Raw genomic sequence first — 18,092 nt, forward strand, 5'->3', positions numbered from 1 at the left:
TGGAGGATGTCGAGGCGAGGTCCGAGAGCGCCGCCCGGGTGGAGGAATAGAAAAACCGCCCGGCGATCGCCAGGGAGTCAGGTATTGCGAGAGCGCTGATCGCCAGCGAGAAGAGGCCTCGGCCGGTTGAGGATTGGCTTGAGAAGAAGATCGGCGGAAAAACATTTAAGCTGGGGAAGACCCTAGATGAAGAGACGCAGGACCAGATCGCCAAGGTGATAGGCAGACATATGGACGCGTTCGCGTGGTCTGCCTCAGATATGCCGGGGATTGACCCTGATTTCCTGTGTCATCGTTTAGCAATGGACCCTCAAATCAAGCCAGTCCGACAGAGAAGAAGGAAGTTCAACGAAGAAAGAAGACAGGCGATCAGAGATGAAACACAGAAACTCCTCGCCGTAGGCCATATCAAGGAGATACAATATCCAGAATGGCTCGCCAATGTTGTATTGCGGAAAAAGAGCAATGGGAAATGGCGAATGTGCATCGACTTCACAGATCTGAACAAAGCCTGTCCAAAGGATTCATATCCTTTGCCGAATATAGATGCCCTGGTGGACAATGCAGCAGGGTGCACGTTGTTAAGTTTCTTAGACGCCTTCTCAGGGTAGAATCAAATTAAGATGCACGCCATGGATGAAGAAAAGACTGCCTTCATGACGGAGAGGTCGTGCTATTGCTACAAGGTGATGCCTTTTGGGCTGAAGAATGCGGGAGCCACGTACCAGAGGCTGGTGGATAAGGTGCTTGCGCCTATGCTTGGGAGGAACGTGCAAGCCTATGTTGATGATATAGTCGTGACGTCCCTGGAGAAAAGCCAGCATGTTGCTGATTTAGAAGAGCTGTTCGTTACGATAGCCAAGTACAAGCTGAAGCTAAACCCCGAGAAGTGCATTTTCGGCGTGGAGGCGGGAAAGTTTTTAGGGTTTCTCTTAACTGAAAGAGGAATTGAAGCAAATCCTGATAAGTGTGCTGCCATTTTGGCGATGAGGAGCCCTGCTACTATTAAGGAGGTGCAGCAGCTTCCAAGTCAGATGGCCGCACTGTCGCGATTCGTGTCCGCTAGTGGAGAAAGGGGCCACCCATACTTCCAGTGCTTGAAGAGGAATAATAGGTTTTTCTGGATGAGGGAGTGTGAAGAGGCTTTCGTGAAGCTCAACGAGTACTTAGCGAGCCCGCCGATTCTATGCAAACCTCTAGAGGGAACGCCCCTCAGGTTATATTTTTCCGTAACTGAGAAGGCGCTGAGTGCAGTGCTCGTCCAGGATCAAAATCAAGTCCAGAAACCTATATATTTTGTTAGCAAGGTGTTGCAGGGCCCAGAAGTGAGATATCAGGCCTTGGAGAAAGCAGCGCTGGCGGTTGTGTTTTCGGCGAAAAGGCTGCGTCATTACTTCCAGAGCTTTATAGTGTTGGTAATGACTGACTTACCCATCCAGAAGGTTCTAAAGAAACCAAATGTAGATGGGAGGATGGTAAAATGGGCGATGGAGTTGTCAGAATTTGACGTCAGGTATGAGCCCCGAGGATCGATCAAGGGGCAAATCTTCGCTGACTTTGAGCTATCTTCTGAAACAGTGCAGAGCGCCGGGGATGATTATCGTTGGGTACTCTCGGTGGATCGGTCGTCCAACCAGTTGGGTAGCGAGGCTGGAGTTATTCAGGAAGGGCCCAACGGTGTGTTGATAGAACAATCTCTGAGGTTTGCCTTCAAAGCCAGTAATAATCCAGCGAAGTATGAGGCGTTGATCGCCGGTATTTTGTTGGCGAAGGAGATGGGGGCAAAGGTGCTGATGGCCAAGAGTGATTCTTTGTTGATCACTGGGCAGCTGACCGGCGAGTTTCACGCGAAGGATCCGCAGATGGCGACTTACTTGGTGTATGTGCAGGAGTTAAGGAGGTCCTTTGTTTTGTTCGAAGTGGTGCGGGTGCCAAGGGAACAGAATGCCCGAGCTGATTTGCTAGCCAAGCTCGCCAGTTCGGGTAAGGGGGGCAGGCAGAGGACCGTTATACAAGAAACTCTGAAGACACCTCGAGCATTCGTAGCGAACCACTAGGTTCTTCAAGTTTGCAAGTCAATGGAAGGGATGGCGAGGAGTCATAGATCTTTAACTCAAGAGACTTTGAGGACGTCGAGAGTTAGAGCGCATCCAGTAGGAGTGACAAAGATGACGCAAGTTTGCGCTATCCATGAACCAGATACATGGATAACGCGATACCAGCGCTACATGGCAGATAGCGTTCTCCCAGTGTATCTGACGGAGGCCAAAAAGGTAAAGAAGAACTCCAGCAAGTTCACCCTAATCGATGGCGAGGTGTACAGGTTTGGGTTTACACACCCCCTATTAGTATGTGTACATGGAGAAAAGTGCATGAGAATTATGGTTGAGCTCCATGAGGGGATTTGTGGGAGTCACATCGGAGGTCGAGCTCTGGCAACAAGAACTCTCCGTGCAGGTTATTATTGGCCAAATATGAGGGAAGATTGCAAAAGATACGCCTAGCGTTGCAAGTAATGCCAGCAACACGCCGATTGGCACAAGGCCCCCCCAAAAGAGCTAAAGTCAATCTACAGCCCCTGGCCGTTCCATACGTGGGGAATCGATATTCTGGGACCTTTTCCGTTGGCGATCAGGAAAATGAAGTATTTGGTTGTGGCAATCGAGTACTTCACGAAGTGGATTGAAGCATAACCAGTAGCCTAGATCACCGCGCACAAGATTCAGAGTTTCGTGTGGAAGAATATTGTGTTCGTTTTGGTGTGCCCAAGCGTTTAGTATCAGATAATGGGACGCAGTTTGCAAGTCACCTGTTGAAGAAGCTGTGCGAGGATATTGGAACACAACAGGCGTTTGCTTCTGTGTAGCACCCACAGACGAATGGGCAAGTAGAGTCAGCCAATCGGGTGTTGTTGAGAGGCTTGAAGAGGAGGTTGGAGAAGGGAAAGGGGTCTTGGGCGGAAGAGGTTCCCCGTATAGTGTGGGCATATCATACCACTGAGCAATCGGGAACCCATGAAACCCCGTTTAGCTTGGTGTATGGGTGCGATGCGATGATCCCAGTTGAAACCCAGGAAAGCTCGCCGAGATTCCAGAACTTCGTGATGGAAGACTCGAACGCAGAAAGGAGAATTAACTTGGATTTGCTGGATGAGGTCAGGGAGCAAGCAAGGGTGAAGGCTGAAGCAGTAAAGAGAAGAGTTGAACGCAAGTACAACTCCAGAATGAGACCAAGGCAATTCAGAGATGGTGACCTGGTGATGAGGAAGGCCCACCAGTACGAGATGCAGAACAAATTGTCGCCCAAGTGGACAGGACCCGTTTAGAATAACCGACTTATTTATCAAATTCTTACAAGTGGAGACACTGGAAGGAGGGGCGATTCCTCGCACTTGGAACGCCACCCATTTCAAGTTTTATTACAGTTAAAAGCATTGTAAGTAGCGATTAGCTTGAACAGTTTAAAGTAGTTTCAGTTAAAACAGTTTTTCAAAGGGGCACTCTTTTTTTCCCTAAGGAGGGTTTTTAACGAGGCCACCTAATAAAGGAAGTTTCGAAGTTTATCAAAGTTTCCAAGTTCATTAGGTTTCCATGCTCATAGTTTTTTAAGTTTTCAGAGAAAGGCTTTATCGCCTTTGCGTAATTTAAAGTATAAAGTTTTTTAGTTCTCATCCCAGTAGGCGAGAAGAGATTAAAAGGTCTTCCTCGCCTCGAGCGAGTGTAGGCGAGGAAGAGATTAAAAAGACCTCCTCGCCTCGAGCGAGTGTAGGCGAGAAAGAGATTAAAAAGACCTCCTCGCCTCGAGCGAGTGTAGGCGAGAAAGAGATTAAAAAAGACCTCCTCGCCCTGAGCGAGTACAGGCAAGAGCAGATCATAAGACCTCTTTGCGTAAGCAAATTGAGGCAAGTTGAAAGTCCTCAGTGCATCCAGGGGAGGAGGAGATGTAACCCCTGGGCAAGTTGAGGCAACAGAAAAAGTCCTTCTCACCCTCGAGTGAGTTCAGGCAAGATGAAGCTGAAAAGTCAGGGATGCTAATGATCTTAAGTATGGGAAAGGAGAGTTGGTGAAAGCGCCTTTCCCCTTGAGTGAAACATCAATATTGACCTAGTAAGACCAGTTAAAAAGAGATTAAAGGGTGGTTGGGGGAGGTTCGCAGAGGACACCTTACCGCCTAAATCATTGTTCTAAAACTCAGGGAGGTAGAGAAGGATCCGAAAGGCGGCTCTACCCCCAGATGAGGGGGCAATGATTTAAGTTTTCTCAGGTTAAAGACTCGGGGAAGGTAGAGGGATATCCGAAAGGCAGCTCTCCTTCTAGATGAGCAAAGGTGAAGTCATGAGGTGGTCCCGTAGGGGACGTTTTCAGTTAAAAGGAAAATGGCGTCGCCAAAAGCCCATGGCTTGAGATTGAGATAGAGAAAGGATCACACGGCGAGAGCAAGATCAGCGAAGTTTTGGGCGATAACGTAGAAATACGCTTGTCCTTTGGCAGATCGGGCGAGTGAGGTTTCAGATACTAAGATCGACCTACACCCTTTTGGCCAAGTAAGTGATTTCGCGTTAAACGTTGTTGCTACAGACTAACCGTTTGTTTGAGTTAAGGTGATTTCCAGAGAATTAAGTACCAATTTGTGCAAAGTGCATTTGGTTGAGTAAAAATCAGCCAGTCAAGCCAGGTGATCGCACAACAGATAAATTAGAAGACCCCATATACATGCACACATGTATATCAAACAGTTCAAGCAGAATAAAAGTTATTACAAACAAGTCAAAATTAAATACAAGAGTTTCAAAGGTACAAGAATTTCAAAGGCGGTAAAGTTGAAGTGGCAGATGGGAGCAGCAGTTAAGTCGGAGGCATGATCTTGCCATCCACCACTTCGTTGTACACCGAAAACTCTGGGAGGTCAAGGTCGGGAAACTTGCAAGCGAACTGCTCCAAAGCTGCTCCAAACCCGGAAGTAAGAACTTGGGCAGCTTCATGCTCGTCGATCTTCGTCTTGAACCCAGTGTTCTCTTCACGAGTCTGGGTAATTTCAAGCTCGAGCTCTTCGACCTTCTTCTTGAACCCGCTGTTTTCTTCGCGAACTCGGGCAAGCTCGGCAGCAGTTTCGCTCAGTTCTTTTGAGGCTTTGTCCCGATCTTGTTCGACTTTCCCCAGGAGGGTCTCCCTCTCAATCGACTTGTTCTCCATCTTGGCCATCTGTTCGGCGTCGGTCTTCCGGGCCTCCTCCAACGTTGCAATTTTCTCCCTCATAGGGACGAGTTTGCTCTCCAACTCGACGGCGTCCTGAAGCTTGTCGTGCAATTTCCGGCGCAGTTCAGCTTTGTCTTTGCGCAAGCTTCGGAGCTCTTCGTTGAGAGCGTTTTCAACCCGCGAGAACTCCAAGCCTTGCATCATCATGTCGGACTTGATCTTCTCAGCTTCAGCTCTCGCGGTGCTCGCCACTTCCTGATGGATGCGGTTATCGAGCTCGGACTTGTCCAAGGTGTCTTTTAGCCCTTCACCGACGATTTGGGGAAGACTGATGGCATTCTCATGGAGCTCTTCTTGGATGTTGTGAAAAAATGGTGCGGAAGCTATGGATTGGGATGTGCAAGATCCTCCTAGGAGTTATGGTGATCTTGAAGGTGCATGATGTGTATGGAAGAAGGGAGGTTCGGCCAGCCGTATGGTAGGTGATGAAGATGAAGATTAGGTCCTAGAAACTAGGCAAAAGCAATGTATGGCACAATGTGGGCAGCATAACATTACTCTCATTAATCTTGCAAATACAAGTGATAGGCTTCTCCTTTTATAGGCTAAGGAGGCCGTAAATACTAAACTAAGAGAAGATGAAATGTAAGCCAAATGAAATGGAAATGTGGAGGCACATGGCACATGGAGCACATGGGTGCACATGGCTTCACAAAACCGTCCTTAATTAGTGAAGGCTTCTAGAAACCTTTAGCTAATCAAGGTTAACTCATCCTTAATCCTAATGTGCAGAAAAATAAACATTTGTCCACATGGCTATGCTATTTACACCCCAATTAAAGCTAAACTACACTTAATGGGCCTTCACGGAATATGGGCTAGTATGCCACTCTCCCATTCATAGCTTGATCCGAGTCTTCTTTGTCCTAGACGCTCCTAGCTTGGCCTTCTTGTCCTAGACGCTCCTAGCTTGTCTTAGATGCTCCTAGCTTGGTCTTTAGACACTCCTAGCTTTTCTTAGACGCTCTTGACTTGGCTCTTGCCTTTCATGGAAGGTTGTGCTTGGCCCCCTTCCATCAAAGACACTCGTCGACCATGGCGTTTAGGCGCACAGTGAAAGACTTCAAGGCTTCCTGGAGAGGAGCTGGAAGGCTCGGAGTTGTTGGAGGAGCTGAAGGTTGGTGCTCACCACCACCCTCGCAAGGTTGGATGGCGAGAGGAGCCTCGAGGCGTGGTGGTGAGGCGGGGAGTTCTGTTGCAACTTGAGAGGAAGCGTGCGTATCAGCAAGCTGTTCAGATGCAACTTCAGCAGCCAAGGCGTTTGAAGCAAGAACGTCCCCAGCGGACTCGAAGGGCGTGGAGCCGCTGGGGGGGTTCTCGACATAGTCAGGAGGGGCGACCTCAGCTGTTGGTTGTTCAGTTGCAACTCCCCTTTTTCTTTTGCAGATCAGCCCGTCCTCGGTGCTCTCATCAGCTTCATCATCTGATACAACCCTGGGGGCTTTCCTCTTGGCCCTCTTGGGTAGTAATTTCTTCCGCTCAGGGGCGGGAAGGGCAGCGGCGTTAGACGAACCAACTGGTGGAAGATCGCCTTGAGCAGTGGCGATCTCCGCAACCGAGTTTGGGACGGTTTGAGAGCCCGCCGCTAGATTGTGGAGCTTGGCTATGGAGCGCAGTTCAGCCATCCTTCCTTTTCCCAGCATAATATCTGCACAAAGAGGCCAACAATTACAAACCAGTATGCGCAGGAAGATGAGCAGTGTAAGTCAATGCATGGAATAAGTTAAGACTATGCGCGAATCAGAACAGCGACATCAAAGTAAAAAAAAAAAAAAACAGGGTGATGCGAATTCAAGCTAAGGGGACTCGGAGGTAGGACTTAAAGACGAACCTATATGAACGTCAAGTTGGCCTTCTTGGAACTCAAAGGCGATGATGGAGGAGGTGACCAGCGTCACGTTGGAGGAGGCGACTCCTTTCCAGAATTTGCATAAGTCTTTGTCGAGCTCCCCCATCTTCTCTGGCCCCCTAGCCCTCCTGAAGCTAGCCTCTTTCTTCCCCTTGTTCACCCAATACAAGGGGAACCCATCGAGGAGTGATGGAAACCAAGTAGAGGATGCTCAAGCCCATGAAGCCTAAGCCCAACAAGGGACCCAAGCCCAACGAATCACTAGGAGCATGACAAGAGCTTTGCGACAAGAGTATCAAAAGATGGCTCTTCTTATTTCTTTTATAGAATAGGGGTGTGGATGTAATAAATAGGTGTGTAAGTAGTAAGGGATGCTAGGGGGAGTGTAGATAGGAGTTAGGAGGTGCCAAACTAGGAAGGAAAGTCACACTTCCTTCATGCACTAGTTGGCGCCGAATTTGAGTGTCACTAGGGGCACATTTGGCTTTGCATTTCAGCACCTTATAGGCTATAAATAAAGGTGCTGCCCTTGTACAAATCAGGTTTGGAAATTAGAAGTAGAGAGACTATACTCAAATTTAGAGAGAAATTGTGAGTCTTGTTGTCTTCTTCTTCCTTTGCCTTATCTTGTGTGCCAATGGTGAGCTTCAAGTGGCGGCAACCTTTCACTTATCTTGGAACAAGGCTCCAAGTGGCGTGACTGCTTTTTCCAAGTTTCAAATCCAGCAAGCTTCACTCCATAAGTGTTCTTTCTTTCATTCCTTTCAATTTCATTCGGTAGTTTCTAAATGTTTAGTGTTTCCATTCATTTTCACCGATTCAATTTGTGTTTCCTAGCTTAGTTTTCCAATTCTGTTTGGTGCAGTAGTATTCTTTTCAATTTCTATTCGGTTTCCATTAGTTGTTCTTCAATTCTTGTTGCTTGATTCCATTTGACAATATATGGACTTCCATATGAGCTTTGGTTTGGTGAAAAGTCTTGGTGAGTTCTTGAATTAGAACATTGATCCAATTCTAAGTAAAGTGCCATTTCATGACCAACTCAAGTTGCTCCTAAGAATGTCAAAGAATCATGTATTCTTGTTATTGCATTCTCATCATGTGGTATCTAGAGTCTAGGCTTGTTTTGCTTAAATTTTGAGTTGTATTGCACTTTACCTTCTAGAGCTCTTTAATTCAAGTTGTTTACCATTCTGTTTTAGGATTTATTTTGAGTTTCCTTGTTGTTTTGTCTTTGTTACACCAAGTGTTTGTGAAAAGGATTATGGCACTTATTGTTCATATGAGTATGGCTGCTCTTTTGGAATGACATTCTCCTTCCTAGAGCTGACCTTAAGCTTCCTTTCACTTGTTGTTATATCTTGTGATATGTCTTTTAATTTTGTAATCATGTCAAGTTTTGTCTTAGTCATGTTATTCCATAATTGTCATTACTTCTTGTAGTACTTTTTTTGCTTTGATTGTTTCTTGCTTTGGTTTACTTTCTGTTTTTGAGTTTATTGCTTGATCCTTTGTGCATTTTCATTTTTAGATTTGAGTTCATGCTTGTATTCTCATTCTATACAAGTTCCTTTACATAATTTCCATTATGTCTTTGCTAGTTCATCATACTGTTTTTCATTCCTAAATAGGCTCCTCTGTTTTCTTACAAACGTGCTACTGTTTTCAATTTACTGCAATTAATTGGCTCACTAGAAATTTGTGAAAATTTGGATTTACATTCTTCAAAGAGTTACAAAATCATAGCAAAAATAAGTATTCAAAAATTCCAAGTACACAAAAAATGATAAATAAAATACGAAAAGTGTACAATACTGCCGAAAAGAATACGGTAATTGGGCAGCAATTTTGAAAAATTTATTTCTCTCAATTGGCTTACTTTTTTTACCTCATTCTAGTGCCATTATTGAGTTAAGACATTGAAGTTTCTGTGGTTAATTTTTCACATTCCAGTTCGCTTTCAATCATTCCAGTTAAATCTGTAAACATAGCACAGTTTGCATAATATTTTTTTCTTGAATCTATTCTAGCACTTTTCTTTAGGACTCTTTTGGTGTGCCTTCTTTATTCATTGAGTTCCTTATTTTCTTGCTTGTCTTTCATTCATATTCTTTTCCAGTTTGTCATATATTGCTTTCTGTTTTGGTTTAGCTTTTCTTGTTTATACCTTTTCTTGCTTGTCTTTTTGTTCTTCTAAAAGTTTTGTGGAGACTTGTTCTTAAGTGAGTTGGTTTGCTTTGACATTGTTTCATTTGAAGCTCCTCCATTCCACAAGAAAGGCTTGGTTGAGGACATAATACTTTCTTGGAGTGGTTTGAGTACTTTCTTGGGCATTTTCCAGCAACCTATATCTCACTTATTTGTCTAACAAGTTTCTTTAACAGTTTGTTTCTGTTTTTTTTGTATTTTTTGATCATGGCTCATTTTTCTAGTGGAGAATCCTCCAAACCTTGCTCACCTCAAAAGGCAGCCCTATTCGAAGACTTAAAGAATGCTAAGCAATCAAATGCTCACTATCTTGATGTGATAAGACAAATGGAGGCAAGGCTCCAAAGCTTGGAGTTAAGCCGTGAGGAAGTCCATCAAAACCGGGAGAGAAGACATCCTCCTCCTCTTCGGCATTCTTCAAGGAATTCTCATTCTTCTCATGGTTATTATGAAGACAATGCACGGCTAAGGGACCATCACCATGAAGAGAGGCGCCAACATGTGGCTGGCCCTTATTCACCCAATGTAAAACTTCCTAGCTTTAGTGGTGAAAGTGATCCTAATGTGTACTTAGGATGGGAGGCTAAGGTTGAACAAATTTTTGATGTAAATGGGGTTAGAGATGAGCATAGGGTTAGATTAGCATCTTTAGAATTTTTAGACTATGCCATGCAATGGTGGCATCAATATCTCATGGACATTGTTCCGTCCGGTTGACCTGGGACGTCTTCGTGCGCAACCTCAACCGTCAGCTAGGGACTCCTTCCCACTGATTACCTGTGGATTCCTGCAAAGAAGGACAAAAGGGCGCCCTAGCGGCCGTTTGCACTCCGACGCTCAAGTCAGCCAGCAAGAAACATCAAAGACTCTACACGTCCGTATCGGAGCACCGTGACTGGCACTCTGAAGGTGGTCTAATGAAATTGTGTACTGTGTATCTTTCTCCCTCTGGCATACAGTGTCACCCTCTCTCTCTCTCTCTAGTCCCTTGTCCGTAATCCCAAGACTCGAGCAAGCAACTAGAGTGTATTCTGGGAAAGTCTGCCAAAAGTTCGAACCCCGTTCCCAACATTCTCGGCGCTATTTAAACTACCCAAGCATTTAAAGCGCCTTAAAGCGCTTTTAATCATAAAACGTAATGCACTTAATTAACGCGTCTAATTAGAAAACGTAGCGCATTTAAGACGTTGAAACGCTTGGGAGCCTTTATAGTACCTTAAACGCTCAAAACAGAAACTGTATTAAATGACTTTAATTACCTGGTACCTGACTAAATGGTGTTTCTATTCTGACCTGGCTGTCGTACACGTGGAGGGCCTCACAGCGCCATGACCCCATCTGGGGACGTTTCTACGTGCGAGTCCTCCTGCTTGGGAGTGCCACTGCGCAAGGGGTGACTTTTTGGGTGCCAACTCACGCCCCCAATCATCTAGTCACTCACTTTGAGAGCGTATCTGCCTTCCTCTCGTACCCTGCACCTGGCTACCCTGGGCGTGATCCTCCCCTTGAGTCGTATCTGTCCCAAAGGCGTCTCTGGGGCGGCAGGGGTACTTCACGAGTCAGGCTGCCCTGCACTGGTGCTATCACTATGGCCTTGAAGCCACCTTTTCCTTCTCTTTATCACTACCCCGGATTATCAGGACCTGAGGCCTTCCCACGGTGCTGCTCCCTCCATGGTCTTTCCTACCCATGGGTATCGAGGAACTGCGCTGTGACTGCCTTGACTTAATGATATTTGATCTTGGCGACGCCCTGGTTCGGCGACGCCTCGCCTTGGCGACGCTGGTACTTGGCGTCTCTTCACCTAGGCAACGCCTTGTGTTGACTTTGACTCCTGGCGTTGACTTTGACCTTGACTTTGTCAACGCCCGAATACGGGACGGTACACAAGCCCCCCAGTCTTAAGCCGAAGACTTGTCTTCAGCGCAAAGACTAAGGCATCGCCCACGCCGTCCACGTGCCACCCTGATGACGTGTCATTCCCTGCTGTCTCAACAATTCTCGAATTATTGACGTGACACTCTCTGAACCATAGGGGCGCTCTTAATGGCTGATTGGACATCCTCTGAAGCGGGGAAAATAACACCTTTTGGGGCTACGCTTAATCGTGCGCCACGTGGCTCATTACACGGCCAGCCCCTAGAGTCTCTCGCGCTCCCCTTGGGCGCTTAATCCTTTGGCACGCGACACGATCTCACGGCTCTTAATTAGCGCCTCTTGGGTTGCAAATGTAACGTTCAAGTTACCCCAAACCCCGCGCTCACACCACTGTTACATCCATTCTCTCTGCATCTCCGCACTGTTCATCGCCTTCAAGCCTTTTCTCTGCAACTTCTGCTCCTTCCTTCGTGCTCTCCTTTCTCCCTCACTTTGACAGCAAAGGTATGATTTTTGCATCTCCACGACTCTTCTTCTTCGTCGCATTGCATCACTGTGTATTGAACTGCCTGGGACTGTTTATGTTTATGCATTACTGTGTTCTTCCACTTCTCCTTTCTTCTTTGTTCCCTTCTCCTTCCCTCTGGGTTTTTCTCGCGTGGGTGGCATTTCCTGGGGTTTTACCCCCTTTTTCTATCTTTGCATCACTTGTTAAAAACCTTTTTCCTTTCTTCTTTCTCCAGCTATTTATTCACACCATGACGCGCCCGAACTCCCAGTCTGGTTCTCCCCCCAAGACCCCCAAGTCCAACTATAAAGCCTTCTATACATGGGCCCCCGACGAGCTTTTGAACGAGTGTACCAGCCTGACATCCTTTCAGGACCTAGAGAATCATCGTGGGGATCCCCACTTGTACAACTTTAATGCTTTCTGCCGCACTCATGACGCGCACATCTCCGTTCCTCTTGGCCGACCGGGGGAACCTGTCTGTGTGGATGACAGACCTAGAAAGGGGAATCCTTTCTTCTTCATGTACCAGACGGTGTTTAAACGCGTCGGGGTGCGTCTCCCATTCACGCCCTTTGAGAGGGAGCTCCTCACCGAAATTAACACAGCCCCCGCCCAGCTCCACCCCAACAGCTGGGAATTTGTAAGGGGTTTTCAAATTCTCTGCGGGCACCTGGGCATCCTTCCTTCCGTGGATGTTTTCTTGCATTTCTTCGAAGTGAAGAAACAGGGGAAAAGCTTTTGGGTAAGCTTCTCCGGGATCGCGGGTAGGATCATCCTCTCCCTCTTCCATAATTCCTACAAAAACTGGAAAGGAAAATTCTTTAGGGTGTGCAGCGCCAAGCACGACCCCACAGCCTTAGACGGTTTTCCCCTGTACTGGACGGAGCACCCTAAGCTGCTCAGGGCCAAAGCCCTAGATGAGCTATCCCCTGCTGATAGGGAGGTATGCAAGGCCTTGGCTGGCCTGGCGATTGTCTTCGATACATTGAAGCTTATTGCGAGCGAATACAACGCTCACGCCCTGACCACATACTTTGGTAGGGAGACTCTCCCTTTACCATCTTTTGTTATCTGTACCTTACTACCAGATGTTTGTTCCTCTGGCCTCTTCCACCTGTTTTCCATTGTACCATGTGATTTGCGTCTCACGTTCCTACGCGTTTTGTGGTTTTGCATAATTGCTTTGGCTTTGACTTCTGCTGCTTGGTTTATCTGAATGTAGGATCGGTGATGGGCGCCTCCAAAAGGATGATGCTGGTGAAAGCGATAAAGGACACTCGTGCTGCCAAAGCGGGCGCCTCCTCCGCCCTTGCTGCTGACCCGAACCCCCCATCAACCCTGCCTCCGCCACCACCGACCACTACCGAAGCCCCACTAGGCTCATCTTCACCGTCCCCACATAGCCCCGAGGCGCTTCAAACTCCCGGCTCTCCTCTGCCCATTGCCGCCGTTCCTCTGGCCGTGGCCTCATCGTCGGCCCCAACCCCCCTCGACAAAGGGAAACGGGTCTTGGAGATCATATCCGACGATGAGGACTCGGATGGTGTGGCACCCTTCAAGAGGAGGAAATCTGCAAGGGTTCCCCTCCTACCAGCGGTGTCGCCCCAGGGAGAGGATTCTTTCAGGGACAACCTTCCAAGCGCTACTTCCCTTCCCCCCACAATCGTCCAAGAGGATGTAGGCGAAGGCGCAGAGTCTGCTCCACCTCCGCCACCGGCAGAGGTCTCTACTTCTCCTGCCCCCGTCGCTGCCGCCCCCGATCTTATCGCCATCCCTCCTCCAATTATGCATCTGATGAGGGGCTTCAGTTGTGGAACAATGCCAGAAGGCTCCGACAGGAAGGAGGGCATGCCCTTTTACTTGGGGGCCTTCTTGGCGGTGGCCCTCGAATGGCGCGCCCAGGCCAGAAACGCTGCTTTGCAAACCCAAACCCTCCAGGCCTTGGAAACAAGGGTAGCTGCCCTGAAGGAGGAAAGGAAGATTCTAGGACGCCAAAACGAAACTTACTAAACCACCCTGAAGCAGGCGCAAGAGTCCAAAGCAGAGGCTGAAAAACAACTGGCAGAGGCGGTGGAGCTCCAGGCCGACCTCTACGCTCGGGAAGTTGCCCTCCAAGTTCAGGTAACGAGCCTCCAAGACATAGTCGAAGCTTACGAAGAGGTTCAAAAGGACTTGAAGGACTGATGTTGTGAGCAAGCGGACGAAATGGAGCGGATGGAGGGGGAAATGGCGACCCAGGCCAAAGCTCTGAGCCTTCTCCAGGTTGACTACGGCAAACTGCAGGTCGAGGTCAGCCGACTCCGCGTGGAGAATGAGGCTTTGGAGAAGCAGGTAGCTTCTGGGGACGCCACCATTGAGGAGTTAGAGAAGGACAAAAAGACCCTCATCCATGACATGGCGGGCACCTTCGAGGAGGGATTCCAGGAGGCTCTGGCCCAAGCTGTCTGCATGAATCCGGGGATCGACATTTCCAACTGCAATTCCACTCACCACATCGTTGATAGAAAAGTCGTGCCCTTGGAGATGGATGATTGAACCGCCACCCTCGACTATCACTTTATTCCTTTACACTTTACGCTTGTTTTTTACCCTCTTTGATAAACTTGTAATTCTTTGAATTGTTTGCACTTTCGTTACAACTTTGGGTATTTGCATGACTACTTTCGTGCCATTGAGATATACAATTCCGCCTGTGCGATTTTACTTTCGTTTTTTGCCTTCACGTGCTTCGGTTGTTTTGCCTGTACTCTAACCGTTCCTTTCACTGCGTTGGGCGGCCCTGTATGCCCGGGAAAGGTCACGCGTCGATGCTCACGCCCATGGAGAGGCTTGCCTAATGGGGTCGTATCGTCCACGGGGTGTCTCAAAGACCAAAGCGATCCGTCCCTTGATTCCTGGTGCCCGGCGCCCACGCCTAAGGAGAGGCCTGCTACAACAGCACCGTATCGTCCCAGGGTGTCTAAAAACGCCGAGTGCTCTGGGGGGGTCGTTCCCTCCATGGTCTTTCCTTCCCATGGGTATCGGGGAATAACCCTGCCAGCGATCCGCTGGCATTTGGCGATCTCGTCTCCCTCCACAGTCTTTCCTACCTATGGGTATCGGGGAGGCGGCACTGCTGATACTCGGGTTGGCGATGCCCGCAACGTCTCATGTTGGCGCCGCCTTTTTCGCCTTTCCTGGCGACGCCTCGGGCGTCTCATGCTGGCGTCGCCTTGGGCGTTATCTTTACCTTGGCATTGACTTTGACCTTGGCCCTGGTCGACGCCTGAGGATGGCGAAGAGCTCAAGGTTTCGCCAGTGCCATCCACGTGGCGCTTCTTGCATGGCTGATGGGACGTTCAGTCACTCGACTTGGTCCTGACTCCTACTGTTCCCCTGACCCTCTCTCGACGGCGCATCGTACCGTTGGGCATTCTGTCGATACGACGTTTTCTGAGTTTAACCAGTGGTGCCAGGGCCATCCTTCCATCCTCCGCCCCGTGGCTTGATCGTGCGGTGCATCCATTCGCGTTGTTTAGCGCTATAACTGCAATACTTCCATTTGCGTCGTATGGCGCTCTAACCGTAGTATTTAATTCTTCAAAACTTTGAAACTGCCCTCATCATTTCTGCGCTTTTCGTAACCTACTTGCACCCTTTCTCTTCTTGCGAAGGGTTCTTCCAGTGTTTGTTCCCACCAGCGTTTTAACCTTGCCTTACCAGTGGGCCACACGCCTTCAAACCTCCCTGATTCTGTTCAAGAATGTCTTCTCGTGCCACTCCCCCCAGGGTCAACCCCAAGGACTTGTATACTTGGGCTTCGGGCGAGCTTCTTGACGAATGCTCCTGCTTACTCTCCACCAGGGCCATAAGGGAACACAAAGGGGATTCATGCTCCTACAATCACCGTGCCTTCGCGAGGAGGCACGACGACGACATTGCTGTGCTCCCTTGCACTCTAGGGGAGCCAGTATGTGGAGACGAACGGGCCAACGACGGGGTCCCCTTCTTTTACTTCTATCATGTGGTTTTCAAAACCATCGGCGTGCGCCTGCCCTTCTCCAGGTTTGAGAAGGAACTGCTGACGGAGATCAATGCCGCTCCGACCCAGTTATATCCCAACAGCTGGGCTTTTGTCAAGGCCTTTGACATCCTTTTCGGGTTTCTGGGTTGTGCACCCTCGGTTGACATCTTCCTTCACTTCTTTGAGGTGAAGAGGCAAAGGAGCAACCTCTGGGTAACCCTTAGTAACGTTCCTGGCAGAGTTCTCCTGACCCCCTTCCAAAACTCATTCACTGGGTGGAAAGGCCGGTTCTTCAAGATCTGCTGCTCTGACCTCGCTCCCTCCGCCCTGGATGGTTTTCCACTGTACTGGGTGAGGGAGACGAGGGCCCTCAAATCCAAGCCCTTCAAGAAGTTAGCCCCAAATGACCAGGTGGTTTGCCGGATTCTCACTGAGGCGGGAGGTTTTGACTCCGCCACCTTGATCAGTTTGGAGTTCAACGCTGGAACTCTCGAAAAGTACATAGGTATGAGTCACTGCCCTAGAAACTTCCGCCTTTATCGTTCTCTATCTGGGTGTGTTTTGCTTCATGGTGTCTCTGACACATTCATCTTCCTTGGTGCAGGTTCGAAAATAAACCAAGAGCGGAGGACACGACTTACCCGAGCTCTGCGGGCTGAGAACGGGGCTTCGTCTTCTTCCCGTGCTGACTCCGATGGCCACTGAGAAGTGATTCGTTTGTGCCTTTCTATGAGTTGTAATGTTTGCCCTATTCGCGTTTCTCCCATCTGTATCGAAAACTGCTTGTAAAATCAACTGTATTATAGCACACTTGGTTTCTGTAACGTCACTACGTCACTTTACTTTGCATACATCTCATATATTGTGCGTTTTTCCTCCGTCATGTTTCTTAGCGGCGCCTGCGCTCAGGCGACACCTTTCTTCTTGGCGACGCCTTTCTCCTTGGCGACGCCTTCTTTTTTGGTGACGCCTACTTTCTTAGCGACGCCCTTCTTCTTGGCGATGCCTGTCTTCTTGGCAACGCCTTTCTCTACTTCAAACGGAGAAAGATAAAGATTGAAAACCAAGGCAAGGTTTTTTCTCAAACTTGTTTTTCTTTTATTTGGGTGACCTCATTAAAAAACCCCGGAAAGGGAAAAAGAGCGTCCCCTTTAACAAGACTGTTACATAGCTACTTTACATAAGTCAACTAAAATAAAACTTCAGGTTGGCTGCATTCCAACTGCGCGGAATGGGACCCCCTTCTAAGGTCTCTAGGTTGTACGAGCCGTTGCCCTTAGCCTCGATAACTCTGAAGGGTCCGATCCACCTGGGAGACAGCTTATTCTCCAGCTCGTATGGGTGGGTTTTCCTCATCACTAGGTCGCCAATCTGAAACTGTCATGGCTTTACCTTAGAGCTATACTGTCGCTCAACTCTCCTCTTTACCGCTTGGGCTTTTATTCTGGCCTCCTCGATGGCTTCGTCTAGTAGATCCAGGTTTACCCGCCTTTCTTCGTTGGATTCTTCAACCACAAAGTTTTGAAAACGTGGAGAGCTTTCATGTATTTCTACGGGGATCATCGCATCCGACCCATACACCAAACTGAAAGGCGTCTCCATGGTAGAAGATTGGGGCGTGGTGTGGTATGCCCATACGATCCTTGGTACTTCCTCCGCCCACGCCCCTTTGGCCTTCTCTAACCTCCTCTTTAACCCCCTCAGCAGGACTCTGTTTGCTGACTCCGCTTGCCCGTCGGTCTGGGGGTGTTCGACTGATGCGAACACTTGCTTGATACCTACCTCAGCGCACAGATTTCTGAACTGCTGACTGGCAAACTGGGTCCCATTATCGGATATCAAGCGCCTAGGTACGCCAAAGCGACACACAATGTTCTTCCACACAAAGTGTTGTACCTTGTGCGCAGTGATCTGTGCCACGGGCTCTGCCTCTATCCACTTGGTGAAGTACTCGATGGCAACGATCAAATACTTCATCTGCCTTATCGCCAGTGGGAACGGACCCAGCATGTCGATTCCCCAGGTATGAAAAGGCCACGGGCTATATATGGATCGCAGTTCTTCTGGCGGCGCCTTGTGCCAGTCAGCGTGCTTTTGGCATTGCCTGCAGCGCTGGGCGTGTCGCGCGCAGTCCTCTTTTACTGTTGGCTAGAAGAACCCTGCGCGTATCACCTTGGAGGCTAAGGACCTTCCCCCTACGTGGCTCCCGCAAATGCCTTCGTGGAGCTCCGCCATTATCCTGGTACACTCGTCGCCACTTACACACGTTAGGATAGGGTGAGTGAAACCGTGCCTGAACAACACTCCGTCCACCAGAGTATATCTTGCGGCGTTTCTCTTGACCTTCTTACCCTCTTTCGGCTCCACTGGAAGAGCCCCATCGGCCAG

The sequence above is a fragment of the Phaseolus vulgaris genome, chromosome 10, assembly GCF_051622355.1.
Source record: "Phaseolus vulgaris cultivar YP4 chromosome 10, ASM5162235v1, whole genome shotgun sequence".
NCBI lineage: Eukaryota > Viridiplantae > Streptophyta > Magnoliopsida > Fabales > Fabaceae > Phaseolus > Phaseolus vulgaris.